Source organism: Physeter macrocephalus, chromosome 10 (genome assembly GCF_002837175.3).
Source record: "Physeter macrocephalus isolate SW-GA chromosome 10, ASM283717v5, whole genome shotgun sequence".
In the NCBI taxonomy this organism is placed as follows: domain Eukaryota; kingdom Metazoa; phylum Chordata; class Mammalia; order Artiodactyla; family Physeteridae; genus Physeter; species Physeter macrocephalus.
In genome coordinates, this window is record NC_041223.1 from 60,007,880 (window position 1) to 60,020,761 (window position 12,882).

At 38.7% G+C, this 12,882-nt stretch overlaps 1 long non-coding RNA gene across 3 annotated transcripts in view; it reads right to left on the bottom strand.

Annotated features, from left to right (window-relative positions):
- Positions 1-4,997, bottom strand: part of LOC102976558 (uncharacterized) — a 269,687-nt gene extending 264,690 nt beyond the window's left edge. For all 3 annotated transcript variants that reach the window (XR_008618393.1, XR_008618392.1, XR_008618394.1), the window contains exon 1: positions 4,824-4,997. This is a non-coding gene — a long non-coding RNA (uncharacterized lncRNA). The remainder of the gene's footprint in view (positions 1-4,823) is intronic.
- Between the last annotated feature and the right edge of the window lie 7,885 nt (positions 4,998-12,882).

Sequence of the window (12,882 nt, forward strand, 5' to 3'; positions counted from 1 at the left end):
TTGACCTCTGGCCTTCAGCTGCTCATCATGGCTAAACCCAAAGCCTTTGGTCATTCAGGACCACCACCTTCTTCAGTCATTTACTTATTTGGATTCAAGTTTTCACTCCAAGGATTCCTCTTAATTTTTTGCTGTCTCAGACATGCATTCAAATTATATTTTGTGTATATATATATATATATATATATTTTTTTTTTTTTTTTTTTTTTTTTTTTTTTGCGGTCCGCGGGCCTCTCACCGTTGTGGTCACAGGCCCAGCCACTCCACGGCATGTGGGATCTTCCCGGATTGGGGCACGAACCCGTGTCCCCTGCATCGGCAGGCGGAATCTCAACCACTGCGCCACCAGGGAAGCCCACATTCTGTATATTTTTATCCAGTGTTTACAGCACTTTATAGTTGAAGAGTTTTTCAAGCTGTTTCACTACATTGCCAGAATTAGAAGTTATTGTTCACTTTCTTAAAATATTTCTTCAGTGGTTATGGTTATAAAATCATAGGAAACAATACAATGGACAGCAACCAAGTCAATTCATCTCTGTAGCACAGTAATCCAGACATTTGCAACATCAAGATTGAAAAAATAATTGTCCAACGTCAAGGGATAAATCTGAGCACATCTACCCTGGTACTTAAGTCCATATACATTTAGTACTTAGTACTACTTAACATCTATCTGAGATATTTAATTTAAGCTACAGTGATAATCTAGCCAAAAAGAATTAATCAGATTTTTCACCAAAATTGACACTTAGAATTTAATTTTAACAGATGAGCAAAATTAATTTGCTCATTTGAAAGCACAAAGGAGGCTTCAACAGTATTACACATCAAGGGTGGGGACCAAACCCTGCCTTGGCCAGGTCAGCTCTTCTCGCCCCAGGTTCCTGGAAGAGCTACCACATAAGGTCACGGCTCATGGAAAATCCACTTGCCACCGCCTGGTTAGCTGGAGGCACAGGCCTTCCAGCACAGGCATCTGTGATAAATCTAGACTGCAGCGCCTAGCCTAGGCCTTGAGTCAGAGCAGAGCCTCTCTGTCGCTATTAAATCTCAGTATTCTCACCAACCACAGCCTGAAACAACAAGAATTCCCAAGCACCTAAGTGCTTTTGTGAGAGGGGGAAAAAGCACAATAGTAAGGCCCAAAGGAGTCCGTGATTCATCTTAAGTATCCTCTCAGGCCTGGAGGCAAGAAGAAAAGAAGGGAGGCATCCCTTTCAGTACTTTCAATACTGTTTGCCTGGCTGCCCTACTAAATGCAGCCCAATCAGAGTCCTGAAATCTGGTCAGAGTATCACTTCCTTTGGGAGATATGAAGAAATAGAAAAGAGGTAAAAGGAAGGAGGGACTTCCTGCCATTCATATATCCAAATGTTTTATTCAATTCCCCTTGACACAGAAACCTACCGTCTTGGCATTCAGAAAAAACCTGCCATTGTGTTAAATATATATATATATAAAGATTTATAACAAAGGCAATGTTTTGCTAAATGGGCCGATTCTTAAAATGATAAGAATATGTATATATATCTCTTCTACAAGTTTTTGTGAGGAACCATTTTATACGTACCCATATAAACAAACCATCATTGTAGCTAAAAATGCAGAAATGGCCTTATTATACAGATAGTACATCAGACTCACTAAAATAAGATACAACTTGTAAACCACTCTGAGTTTCTGTAAAAGGAATATAATACTGAAATAAACAATATCAAAAATAAGATGAAAAATGATTTGAAATTTGAAATAAGATTGTCAGATTTTAAAATGTGCCTTTTTGAAGAATCTTGTGTCTAGTTGTTTAAATTAATGTATTATATGGCAATTTGGAACATGTTTCTAACCAAATGAAGTTCTATTTATAGGTAGTCAGGTTCATGTGCATGCATGTATTTTAATATTTTAGAATAATACTGTCCTTTCTGGTAACATTAGAAATAAAAATACTGAAATTATTCCATGAAACAGATGCCTTCTCTTAGAACTTGCCTTTGTAACAGGCCACTAATTCATGATCTGACACCTTCAATTTATTTTGAAAGAGGATAACAATAATAACTACTGCTTATTAAACATCTAACCTGTTCTAAGCACTTTATATACTTTTTAAAAATAGCTCTATTAGATGGGCAGAATCATCCACATTTTACAGATGAGGAGACAAAGGTTCAGAGAAGTACCTAATGCAGCAGCCCCGACAGGAGCTGGGACTGGAGCCAGTCTGTGTCGCTACACTCATGTGACGGCTTGGCTCTACCCCAGTCACCTGTAATACTGTTTCATGAAGTTGCAGTGATTCCCCTGAGTTGCCTTGGAGGAAAAGACGGCAAAATTTCTGAGCAGGCAATGCCCAAGCTGCCCCATCCCGGCATCAATTCAAGCAGCCTTCAAAGACTATTGAGCCCCAGTGCCCTGCACACCGCATTTTGACCCGAGCATTCCCAAATCCAAGTCCTGATCTGCAGTCAGAGGTTGCTATGGCTCCTCCACCCACACCCGCTTCATCCATTTAATCCTTGAACAAACACTTGTGAACTCATGTGTGTGCCAAGCACTGCTAAGCAAGGAAATTTAAAAATAAGTAAGACAATAAGGTTAAGTTGTTTGAGATTTTTCTTATTTCCTGAGCTAAGTTTGTATTGCTATAAACTTCCCTCTTAGAACTGCTTTGCAGCATTCCATAGGCTTTGAATTGTCGTGTTTTCCTTCAAAAAAAATACAAATAACAAATGTTGGTGAGGATGTAGAGAAAAGGGAACCCTCGTACACTGTTGGTGGGAGTGTAAATTGGTGCAGCCACTATGGGAAACAGTATGGAGGTTCCTCAAAAAATTAAACATAGAACTACCATATGACCCAGCAATTCCACTCCTGGGTATATATCGGAAGGAAACAAAAACACTAATTTGAAAAGATACATACACTCCAATGTTCATAGCAGCATTAATTAAAATTGCCAAGATATGGGAGCAACCTAAATGTCCATCAACAGATGAATGGATAAAGAAGCTGAGGTATATATACATATAATGGAATAACACTCAGCCATAAAAAAGAAGAAAATCTTGCCATTTGCAACAATATGGATAGACTTGGAGGGTATTATGCTAAGTGAAATAAGTCAGACAAAGACAAATACTGTATAATATCACCTATATGTGGAATCTAAAAAATACAACAAACTAGTGAATATAACAAAAATAGAAACAGACTCACAGATATAGAGAACAAACTAGTGGTTCTGGTTTGGGAAGGAGGAGAGGGAAGGAGGGAGAGACAATACAGGGGTAAGACAACATAGGGTAGGGGATTAAGGGATACAAACTACTATGTATAAAATAAACTACAAGGATATACTGTACAACACAGGGAATATAGCCAATATTCTATAATAAATATAATGGAGTATAACCTTTAAAAATTGTGAATCACTATATTGAACACCTGTAGCTTATACAATATTGTACATCAACTATACTTCAATTTAAAAGAATAAGTAAAACATATAAAGACAAGCCCTTCAAACATTTATAGGCACTCAGACCAGGAATCTGAAACTCAAGTGCCTTTGAAGTCCAGGTAGATAATAAAAATGATTGAAGCCAGCCAGATATAAGCAGTAAGGAGTGCTGAAACATGGGGTGATAAGGCACCCCAGAAATTAAACACTACAAGGAGCTGCTACCACCCATCTGACTGACAGCAAAGGGAGGAGGTGTTACTAGAGCCCCAGAGCCTGGACCTGGGGGTGGGCGCTGGATCTGCAATGAGGGACTCCGTCAGTGCCTGGAACTACAAAGGAGACAAAACCAATGGCTTTTTCTCTCCCACCTCCCTCAACTTCCTCCCATTGGCCAAGCCTTACCAGGAGCCAGTGATTAAGGAAGTCTGAGCAGGTGGGCCCTGGGACACAGAGCAGAGCTGGGGAAGGGCACAGGATGGCTGTGACCACACACAGGCCAGGGACCCATACAATCCAGACTCACTGTAGGATTCTTGATGCCCAGACCCTGCAAGTGCTCCTCGTCCTGCCGTGTGATCAATTTCCCTACCGACATCCAGACACCCAGCCTTGTACTGCCTCTGTTTGCCGCGGATGTCACATCTTAATGACTCCTTGCTACAATCAGAAAACCCTCCTTTGTTTGACCTGCTTCACTCTGCCGAACTCACATGGCTCCAAACCCCAGTTCCGCCTTGCCATCTCCTCCTAGAAGGCCCTCCTTCTCGGTAAGCCATGCCTACGAGTCTTTCAATCAAGTTTTAAATTGTTGGCCATGGCGACTGTCACAGCTCCATGCTAGTTCTCAGCATGCCGCCAGCAGGCATCGCTCAGAGGCTGACATCTTGGTAATATTCTTAAGTAACTGAAAAAAAATTAATGCTTCCTCTCTCTAACCATGGCACAGTAGGGAAAAAAAAACAGTGGCACAATACAACCATTTGCATTTAATGAATAATTTATGTACTTTTGAAACTAGATTAGAATCTGGACAGTAATAAATCTACTAATTACACATGAAAATAAGGCTCATTCACTTCTTCAAAATTGTTCCAAACTGCTCAGCACAATTTCCATCTGAACTTTGACCTCTGATCTTACATTGAATAGCATTGATGGATCCTCCAAGCAAGAAATATCACATTATTTTACATTAATAAATGCAAAACCAAGAAGGAAAATGTGGACATTAAATTTTTTCAGTCTATTGAATCAGAAATCAAAAAGCTTATTAACAAGTATTTTCAAATTTCACACAGGAAAATGCTACCATCCAATATCTTTTTATAAGGAAAAAAATGTGTTTTTTTCTTACCTTGAGGAATATGAAATCAATTCCTTCCTAATTGTCCCTTTCATGGGATGTTCACTTCCTAACAACAGCACTCCAAGCATAGCCCACTTCTTCAAACTCCAATTTTATAGCTTTCCAATTTTTAATTACTTTTGGGTTTGTTGAAATAAAAACTGCTTCACAGGTGCACTGCAATTGTGCCTAGTAGAAAAAGAACATGGACAGGAATTATCAGACTGCATATGTCATCAACAAAATTCTAGAAGGGCAGCTCATTGACAACTGAGAAAAACTGAAACTGAGGCAGTCACCTACAAATTTAAGAAATTAGTATTAAGTGACTTCTTGTATTTATAGGTCTTAGCTGATATTTTTGGAAGCTCACTTTTAGAAGATAATTATTCAATGGCATTTAGATTCCTTAATAAACTCATGATTATGGTGTTTGGAACTCCAATGGTATAACTACAAATTAAATATAAGTTCCCTTGATAGCACACATATTTTAATATATAATAGTTCAATGAGATAACATAGTAAAAATGCTTCAGTTTGTGCCAGTGAAGGCAAATCCACCAAATGTATTGATTTTTCTCACTGAGTTAGAAGGATGTTAGTCATCCTTCTAGCACTTCTGCAGCCCCTCTGAGGAACAAAGGTTTTCTCAGTGAGAGACCTGTTACATGTCATCGTGTGCCCTACCTGTGGGGAAGACATTCACCCTACTCTGAATCATCCAAGAGAGCATTGCTCCAAGTGCATTCTGCAGAACCCTGGTGCCTCAGGATGTTAACAGTTATTTTACTTATCCTCATACATGTACACATAAAGGAGTGTAGTCAAATAATTTTGAGAAATGCTGGATCAAATAAAGCTACAATGGATTTTTTTTTTTTCCTGCAGGACTGCTCAGAGAATTTAATATGCTAATGTGTACTATGAGTCTTCACCAATAGAATATAATCAGCTTTGTTAATCATTAAGATCATGTAAACACAGACCTTTTATCACAAAGCAGCTCTTAGGACTAATGTGCTCTGGAAACATACTTTGGCAAATGATGCTCTAAGGCCTTCTTTGAGGAAGATCTGCTCCATCAGGCAGGAGAAAGATGCTCACACAAAAATAATGGAAGCCGGGTTTCCCTGGTGGCGCAGTGGTTGACAGTCCGCCTGCCGATGCAGGGGACACGGGTTCGTGCCCCGGTCCGGGAAGATCCCACATGCCGCGGAGCGGCTGGGCCCGTGAGCCACGGCCGCTGAGCCTGCGCGTCCGGAGCCTGTGCTCCGCAACGGGAGAGGCCACAACAGTGAGAGGCCCGCGTACCGCAAAAATAAAATAAAATAAAATAAAATACTAATAATAATGGAAGCCAACCAAGAGACACACCAAGAAAAGGGAAGCACGAGAAGCATGATCAGGCCCGGAAGTAAACAGGGGCACATTAGGAATATTGAATAAGAGTTACCATTTATTTACTCCCTCCTACATGCTCAGTATTTTGTGTTATCCTTTTTTTTAAATTGAGGTATAATGACATATAACATTATATTAGTTTCAGGTGTACAACATAATGATTCAATATTTGTATACATTGCAAAATGATCACCACAATACGTCACCATATGTTACAGAATTTTTTTTCCTCGTGATGAGAACTTTTTAGATCTACCCTCTTAAAGACTTTCAAATACACAATATAGTATTATTAACTATAGTCATAGTCACCGTGCTGTACATTACATCCCCATGACTTGTTTATTTTATAACTGGAAGTGTGTACTTTTTGACCCCCTTCACCCATCTCGCCCACCCTGAGTGTTATCCTAATCAATACTTTCAACTAAAGATAAGAAAACTAGAGTTTAGAAAGATTAAGTGGATTGCCCAAAATTACACAGCTCTCAGGTGGCACCTGGAAATCAAGACTACTGTGTGAATGGACTCGAGTATGCCTTCTCCTCTGTGCTACACTGCCAGTCAGAAAATCATAGGAGGCAGAATGAAGTAGTACGTGGTGGTAAAAAAGCAAAAAAAAAGACCATTTGCCGTACAGATGTACTTCCCAGAGTCTGCTGCCCTGAGGAAAAGTTGATTTCTCAAAAACAAATGTAAATTGCTTATGGTGGAGGCTGTTTTCAAGGCTGCCCTTCAGGGCTCTGCCTCACAGTGGCTGCAGGGACATGAATTGCAGTCAACGAGACCTCTTCATCACAGCCACAGGCTACGCGATACCCTGGTCAGATCCTACCCCAGTCAACCTCAGAGGATGCAGCTGGCTGGGATAGTCCAGTGGTGTGCTGAAACTGGCCCTTTCCTGCTCACAGGAGCATTTTTTTTTTCTGTTTCAAAATTTAGAACTTATTTTAAAAAAGAAAAAGTTTAAAGACAGACTATTATATTAAACCTAAAAACAAACATTTTAACCAGCATTACTATTATTTTTTTAATTTGGTAGATAATTAGTACAAGAAATAGTAGCAACTGCTAGGACTTTATTAAAACTTGAACATTTTAATTATTTCCCAGGAGCCAATTTTGTGTATCTCTTCCCAACGCCACATTCACTGATGCCAGGTTGGTAGCTTGACATTGGCCATGGCGGGAGTATTTACACAATGGAAATTGGCAAACACTACATAGGAGGGAATGTGTGGTGGAATTTTTTCCAGAGAGCCAGTTTATTCATATACTGCTGAGTCTTAACCAAAAGGTAGAAGTGGAAGAGATTAAAAAGTGGCAGGATTTCCAGCTAAACAAAATACCATCTTAATTATCCTCCTTAACATCATTTCGAATATTAATAATCTGTATACATCTGTGCTAATGGAAACGAGTGTCATGTGTAATGAGAGATTTGATTTTTTTTCTGCTGTCCTCTAATAAGCTGTACAATGTAGGACAAAGCAGAGAACGACCTGAACGGTAGCCCTCCCTGACCCCATCCCATCCTGGTATCACTGCCCAGGCCCTGGAGAGTCAGGGTTACTTGTTCTAGCCCTCAGCCCAGTGCAAATGGGACTAGGTCTCACTTCCCTTTCCCACATATATCAATGGAGCCCAAGCTGCAACCCTGGCTCCCCCAAAGCTCAAGAGGAGCAGGAGTGAAGATATAGAGATGCACAGGCTACTTCCAATATGCGTAAGGTCTAACATAAATAACATATTAATTTCTAATAAAACCACACAGCCTAAGTAAATCTTTAAATTTTCACATTTGTTGTTGTTGTTTTGCTTTTGCTTATAACAGTTCAATCTGGTCACTGTAGTTAAACTGTTCCAATCTTCCTAATTGAAAACCAAGTTTGAGAAATTTTTTAAAAGTAGACAATGAGCTAATTATGCCATAAATGATCTTTGTGTGATAAAGTCTCCTAAACTGGAATGAAAAAGTGAAGAACCATTGAACATATATATTAATATTTGAAAGATAAAACTTGTTCTTTGAGCAAATTAGACTCGCTCAGAGGAAGCGATTCCCACCAGACGTGGAAAAGCCAGATGATGCATCCCGTTTTCCTCCTGGTAATTCCCTTGAACAGAGGCTTTTCACGCTGGAATCCTCAGCTCCTGCCACTACTCAGTGACAGTAAGGGCCCAGAGTCTTAGAAAGGAAACTTTTCCCAGAGGAAGACGGAAATGCTACACCTAATAACTCACAGACCACCTGCCCCACACCCTACCATCCCCACTCTCCCCAGTGAACTAATGGAGCCATCCAAGATCTTCCCTGAGGACAGCACGAGGAAAGCTGTAAACCACGCTTAAGGAGTGTTGCCTAAAAGAAAACCAGCCTGAACGCCTGCCCAGCTCTCCTGTACATAAACCATCAACAGATGGAGCCCTCTGCTAATTCAACAATGCTCCCAGGCCCGGTTTCAGTGGCCTGTGATCATTGCAGTCTTGATTTCAGGCTCATGCTGAATTCTGATCATTGTTAGGATTAGCTCATTATTGTATTTTGCTCGGAAGCATGCAGGAATTGTATTTCTACAACCGAATGGTAGGAAAATTAAGTTGAGTTTTGTTAGAGACAATATTTGATGTATTGCTCTTACATTGTCAAGTGTGTGAGAATGGTACTTTCATTCATTCATTCCATGAATATTAAGACCTGCATGGGTTACAAGAAACATCACATCTGTTCATTCTCTATTAATTCAACCGAACATCAATTTAGGGCTCCATCTCATCAGGCCGTAGGGAAACTCAGTAATAAGTAGGAGTTCCTCAATCCCCAAATTCAGGGTCCTATAAATGTTCAAGAGTTTATGCAATTTCAAAGGAAGAGAAAGCATAGGGGGGTGGGGGGGCGTGTATCTCTGGTCATTGCTCATCTCCTTGGCCAAGTTACTAAAATGTGCCTTATTGGGTCCTTCTCTGCTCCCTCTAAACAAAACATGGGGTACAGGAATCATCTGTGAGACTGGAAACCTCCTAAGGCCCATCTGGTCTTACCTCTCTAGAGGGGGCAGCATGCAGCCATCCTTCTCTGGGGTGTTGCCAGGAACACAGCCAAATTCCCTGCTTCTCTGGGAAGCAATAAGCCTCTCTCTCCTCAACTCTGGGGAAGTTCCTTTTTAAGACAGATAAAATGCTTTTCCCTTCCTATTTCCCTTAAAGCAATAGTCATCGATCTTAGGGATACATCGGAAGCACCTGGAGAACTGTAAAATATATATATATACACTAATTCCTGTTTCTCACCTCCAGAGATACTGACCTAAATGGTGCATGGCGTGGCTGGGAGAATGAGTATTTTAAAACTCCCCAGGTGACTGTAAGGTGCAGCCGAGGTTGAGAATTATCCCTTTTCTCATGACTTTCCCATCAAGGGCTCCTCTCCCCTCAGTGGGCTTGGCATTTGGAAGCACAAGCCAGACAGATAAGGGTCTTTTCTTCTTTCCACCCTGAGAGTATGCTACTACCTACCTGATTAGGCAAAAGGGAAATACAGGGAGTAAAAAATATATATATCATCTTTATATTATATAACCTTGTGAATTATAATATATGCAATGCAGTGTACAAAGACAGTCCTTTCCACAAACAAGTCTGAGTTCTCAGTTGAATCAGAGAGGACATTTCTTTTCAAGTATTTTCTATCTTTGTGCATTGAAAGGTCATATCATAATTGCTAAACAACAAGCTTATGAAATATACTATCCAAAATAAGATTTTAGTTCTATAAATCTTTTTTCTAAGTGGTTTTTAAATATTTGTATTTAAATATTTTTATTTATAATGAAAAATGCTCTCCACATAGTTCAAAGGATAAATTATGTGTGTCAGAAATTCTGACCAAGAAAACTCTAATTCAGATATGTATAAAATGGAAAGAATGATTTAATAACTTGGTGTTGCAAGGTTAAAATTCTCTGTAATTTGAAACATAGGAAATTGTGATTCTTCAGTCACAGGCCATGTCGGGCAAACATTAACTTCTGGGGAGTTGCTTTATTAAATATTTTCTTTCATTTTAATCTATGACATGGTTACCTATAACTCTATGAAATTTGAGGGCATAAGAACTCAGCAGCAGAGCTACTGTTCACTTATCTGCAGTTTTGAACATTAAACATGATTTCCAATTTGTATATGCCATCCTTTATATTGTTTTCAGTTCTTTAGCTTTATTTAACTGAATTTTAATTTAATTTATATAATTGAAAAATAATATTGTAAGACATTTAAAGTGAATGGTTGATATACATTGTCAAAGAATTCCCCCCATCGAGTTAATTAACACATCCATCACCTCACACGTTTGCCTTTTTCGTTTGTGTGAGAACATTTACGTTCTACTCTCTTAGCAAATTTCAGTTATAAAATACAGTGTTCTCAGCTATAGTCAGCATGTTATACGTTAGATCTTCAGACCTTATTCCTCTTCTAACTGACAGTTTGCACCCTTTAACCAACCTCTCCCTATTTGCTCCACCCCTACAGCCTCTGGAAACCACTTTCTACTGTTTCTGAGTTTGACTTTGTTAGATTCCACGTATAAGTGATACTATGCAGTTATCTGTCTGGTTTATTTCACTTAGCATAATGCCCTCCAGGTTCATCCATGTTGTTGCAAATGACTGGACTTCCTTCTTTTTAAGGCTGAATAATATTCCATTGCATATATTCCACATTTTTCTTGACCCATTCATCCATTGATGGATACTTTAGGTTGTTTTGATGTCTTGGCTATTGTGAATAATGCTGCAATGAACATAAGAGTACAGATACTCTTCAAGATAACGGTTTCATTTCCTTTGGATATAAATTCAAGAGATGGAATTGCTGGATTGTAGGGTAGTTCTATTTTTAATTTCTCGAGGAACCTCCATACTGTTTTCCATAGTGTCTCTACCAGTTTACGTTCCAACTAACAGCATACAAGTGTTCTCTTTTCTCTACATCCTCACTAACACTTATCTCCTTTCTTTTTAATAATAGACATCCTAACAGGTAGGACGTGATAGCTCATTATGGTTTTGATTTGCATTTCCCTGATGATTAGTGATGTTGAGCATTTTTTCATGTACCTGTTGGCCATTTGTATGTCTTCTTTGGAAAAATGTCTATTCCAGAATTTTGTCCATTTTTTAATTGGGTTATTTAGTTTTTTGCTATTGAAGTATTCCATAGTCTCAACCTCTTCAGCATGACTGAGTTTCCACAATGACTTGCTGACCTATACACACGCACCTTGATTTCCTGAGTCATACATTCAATCAGCTCTCTATATTCCTTCATAATTCCCCACTCCTTAAGTGTGGGCTGTGTAAATGGTCTTCTCTCCAAGCAATGTAGTATGAAAAGGAAGGAAAGTGTAGTTTAATACTGGAGAAACCTGGTGAACACTATTGCAAGCCATGTGATCAAGGTCAACATTAACACAGATAAGTCATATAGACAGCCTTGATTCAATGTGATGAAAATGGCCTTCTTCCCAAAACACATAACCCCAGTCGACATGAAAAAAAATCAGACAAATCCCAATTTAGGGACATTCTACAAAATACCTGACCAATGCTTCTCAAAACTGTCAAAGCCATCAAAAACAAGAAAAGTCTTAGACACTGTCACAGTCCAGAGGAGCCTGAGGAGATGTGACAGCTAAATGTAATGTGGTGCCCTGGATGGGATCCTGGACCAGAAAAAGGGCAGTGGGTAGAGACTAAGGAAATTTAAATAAAATATAGACTTTAGTTAATAATACTATATCAATTTTGGTTCATTAATTTTGACAAACACACCACATGAATACAAAATGTTAATAATATAAAAAAAATTAAAAAAATAAAAAAATAAAAAAATAAAAAAATAAAAATGTTAATAATAAGGGAAGCGGGGCATGGGTTGTATAAGAACATTGTGTACTTAACTTTGCAATTTTTCTCTAAGTTTAATACTGTTTTAAAATTAAAAGTTGGTTAAAAACAAAAACAAAAAAGCAAAGGGCACAAAACCTCCAAGTATGAGTAAATACATTCGACGTACTTGTATGGGTTCAGATGGAGAGCAACGTTTTTATTTATTAAATAACATATGCAAACAGTAAAAAAAACTTTTTTTCAAATATTACCAGTAGTTTAAAAATGAAAACTAAAAATAGAAAGTAAACAAATTAAAAACCCTGTAGTAAAGAATTGAGACACCAAAAAGGTGGGTTTTTTTTTTAACATCTTTATTGGAGTATAATTGCTTTACAGTGGTGTGTTAGTTTCTGCTTTATAACAAAGTGAATCAGCTATACATATACATATATCCCCATATCTCCTCCCTCTTGCGTCTCCCTCCCACCCTTCCTATCCCACCCCTCTAGGTGCTCACAAAGCACCGAGTTGATCTCCCTGTGCTATGAGGCTGCTTCCCACTAGCTAGCTATTTAACATTTGGTAGTATATATAAGTCCATGCCACTCTCTCTTGTCCCAGTTTACCCTTCCCCCTCCCTCTGTCCTCAAGTCCATTCTCTACGTCTACGTCTTTATTCCTGTCCTGCCCCTAAGTTCTTTTGAACCTTCTTTTTTTTTTTAGATTCTATATATATGTGTTAGCATACAGTATTTGTTTTTCTCTTTCTG